This window comes from Orycteropus afer, unplaced genomic scaffold (genome assembly GCF_000298275.1).
Source record: "Orycteropus afer afer isolate SDZICR_OR568_19922 unplaced genomic scaffold, OryAfe1.0 scaffold00197, whole genome shotgun sequence".
NCBI classification, from domain to species: domain Eukaryota; kingdom Metazoa; phylum Chordata; class Mammalia; order Tubulidentata; family Orycteropodidae; genus Orycteropus; species Orycteropus afer.
In genome coordinates, this window is record NW_006921784.1 from 4,464,943 (window position 1) to 4,468,722 (window position 3,780).

Genomic DNA, 3,780 nt, shown 5'->3' on the forward strand with positions numbered 1-3,780 from the left:
CTCAGGGCGCAGGAGAGTATGGAGGGATGGTCACTGGGAAGAGGTAACTATGGGGAGGAAGTGGGAGGGGAGCTGTTGCATTGTTGTAAACTGTGGTCAATGACATGAGACAAAGTGTATGTGAACTGCTGTATGGATCCATTGTGGTAAACTGTGGTCAATGACATGAGACAAAGTGTATGTGAACTGCTGTATGGAAAGTGAATTTGCTCTGTAAATCTTCACCCAAATAAAAATTAATTAATTAATTAAAAAAATAAAAAGCCTTCTCCAAGTGTTGAAAGAGAACCTACAGATTGGGAAAAAATATTTGGCAATGACATATCTGACAAGGGACTTAACTCTAGAATTTATACAAAATTCCAACACCTCAACAACAAAAACACAAACAATCCAATTGAAAAATGGGCAGAAGACATGCATAGACACTTCACCAAAGAGGATATTCAGGCGGCCAGCAAATATATGAAGAAATGCTCACAATCATTAGCCATTAGAGAGATGCAAATCAAAACAACAATGAGATACCATCTCGCCCCAGCACTGATGGCAAAGTTCAACAAGACAGAAAATAACAAATGCTGGCAGGGATGTGGAGAGATTGGGACTCTCATACTCTCCTGGTGGGACTGTCAAATGATACAACCACTGTGGAAAGCAGTATGGTGATTCCTTAAAAAGCTGGAATTAGAAATATTGTTTGACCCAGCAATCCTATTACTAGGTATATATCCTAAATAATGACAGCCAGGGCAAGAGCAGATATATGCACACCCATGTCCATTGCAGCACTATTTACAATAGCAAAAATATGGAAACAACCTACGTGCCCATCAACAGAAGAATAGATAATCAAAGTATGGTACATACACACAATGGAATACTATGCAACATGAAAGAATAATACAGAATCTGCAAAACACCGCATAATGTGGATGAACTTGGAGGACATGATGCTGAGTGAAATAAGTCAATCACAGAAGGACAAGGATAGTATTAGTTCATTATGATAAAAAGTGAAGGAAAGGTTTACATATGAAAGGAAATTTCTTTGTTGGCTACCAGGGGTGGGAAAGGAGGGGAGGGAACATTACAAAAAGAAAAAAAATCCGTTGACCCATGTCACTTTAGTTTTGTGTATTTCACTGTACATAAATTGTCAATAAAATATATTTAAAAAAAAAAAAAAAAAAAGGCAGCAGGGCTCCAGATGATTCTTTGATGTTATTAAGTTAGGTGAAGGAGCCCTGGTAGCACCATGCTTAAGTGCTAGACTGCTAACCAAAAGGTCAGTGGTTCAAACCCATCAGCCCCTTGGGGGCAGGGAGGGGATGTGTCAGTCTGCTTCAGCAGAGATTGACAGCCTTGGGAACCCTATAGGCTGTCAATAGGGAAGTTTTACTCTATCCTACAGGGTTGTCTCTAAGGAGCTCTGGTGGCATAGTGGATAAGGCATTTGTCTGCTAACCAGAAGGTCAGTGGTTCAAACCCACCAGCAGTTCTGTAGAAGGAAGATGGGGCAATCTACTTCCGTAAAGATTGACAGCTTCGGTAACCCAATGAGGGTTGCTGTGAATCAGAATCAACTCGATGGCAGTGGGTTTGGTTTGGTATAGGGTCTCTATGAGATTAAATCCACTATCAGCAATGGGTTTGGTTTTTTGGTTTATGAAGTTAGGTGGTTGTTGTTAGGTGCTGTCGAGTCGTCTCCTACTCTTAGTGACCTCATATACAGCAGAACAAAACACTGCCTGGTCCTGTGCCAGCCCCAAGATCCTTGCTATGCCCAAGTCCATCGTTTCAGCCACTGTGTCAATGCATCTCATTGAGGGCCTTCCCCTTTTTCGTTGTCCCTCCACTTTACTGAGCATATCCTTCTGCAGTGAATGACCCCTTCTTATAAGATGACCAAAGTATGTAAGATGAAGTTTGGCCATTCTTGCTTCCAAGGAGCATTCCAGCTACACTTCTTCCAGGACAGATTTGTTAGTTCTTTTAGCAGTCCATGGTAACTTTCAGCATTCTTTGTCAACACCACAACTCAACAGCATTCACTCTTCTTCGGTCTTCCTTATTCATTGTCCAGCTCTCACATGCATATGAGGCGATTTAAAATACCATGGCTTGTATCAAGAACACCTTAGTGTTCAGGGAAACATCTTTGCTCCTCAGCACTTGAAAGAGGTCCTTTGCAGCAGATTTGCCCAATGCTATACGACGTCTGATATCTTGACTGCTGCTTCCATTGGTGTTGATTCTAGAACGAAGTAATGTGAAGTCTTTGAAAACTTCAGTCTTTTCTCCATTTATCATGATGCTGCTTAATGGTCAAGTTATGAGGATTTTTGTTGTCTTTATATTGAGGTGTAATCCATACTCTGGGAGCTCTGGTAGCGTAGCGCCTAAGGCACTTGACTGCTAACCAGAAAGCTGGCAGTTCAAACCCACCAGCCACTCCTCGGAAGGAAGATGGGGCAATCTACTTCTGTAGTGATACCTCCAACCCCGATGCCACGTTTTTCTTCATATACTCCAGCTTCTTGGATTATTTGTTCAGCACACAGATTGAATAAGTATGGTGAAAGTTAGGTTAGTTCTTCAATTATAATTTAGTAGTGTGGGAACAGGACAAGAAGGAACTAAAGTAATTCAGTCTCTTGACATCCAGGCCTGTTAAAGGGACACAGTTTCTTTTATTCCCAGGTCTAGACCATGAGTGTTGTAACATATGTTTGCTTCTTTGTTGTTGGCAGAGGGAAATCACCCACTGTTTGTTTAAGCTGGGCTGGCCCAGCTCCGGAGGTCCTGAGCACACACTGTTTCTGTGAGCTGGAAGAGAGGGTGGCAGTTCCTGCAGGACAAACAAGCAGGCCTCTGTTTTTAACTCTCACCAGTCTTGAGATACCTGGCTCCTAACATGTCAAGGGGGGCTCATTCCTGGCCTCTGGGACTCTTGGAAGAAGCCTTTGTGGTGCCTTGTGTTTAAGACTTCCGCGTTTGTATTAAAGGACCTTGGAAAGCTACAAGAGGCCCAGAGAAGTCATTTAATTATGTCATACAATCTTTTGTTTATTGGGTTCACTTTTATTAACTCCAAGATAATTTATGCCACTGTTTAAGAAATCCAGGGAAACAAAAAACAAATGTCAAGAGTTTAAACCAAAAAAAAAGGGGGGAATGGTAAAAAAGAAAAAATACACAAGGACCCTATTAGTTCAAACCCATTGCCATCGAGTTGATTCTGACTCTTAGCGACCCAATAGGATAGAGTGGAACTGCCCCAAAGGGTTTCCAAGGCTCTTATGGAAGCAGATTGACTTATCTTCCTCCCACCCCACCCCACTCCACCCTACCCTCCACCCCCAGCACTTGGTCAATTCGAACTGCCAACCTTTTTTGGTTAGCAACTGAATGCCTTAACCAGTGCCTTGCCATAACTCCTCTCAGTTACTACAAATCAAAACCAAACCCACTGCCATGGAGTTGATTATGACTCATAGCAAACCCCATAGGGTTCCCAAGGCTATAAAACTTTGTGGAAGTAGACTGCCTCATCTTTCTCCTACAGAGCAGCATGGGTTCAAACCATTAACCTTTTGGTTATCAGCCCAATGTCTTAACTCAGCACCACCCAGAGCTCCTTCCCCATTAGTCAAAAAAAAAAAAAAAAAAAAAAACCTACTGCCATCAAGCCGATTTTGACTCATAGAGAACCCACCATTGGGTTTCCAAGGCAGTAAATCTTTACGGAAGTAGACTGCCAAATATTTCTGCAGAGCA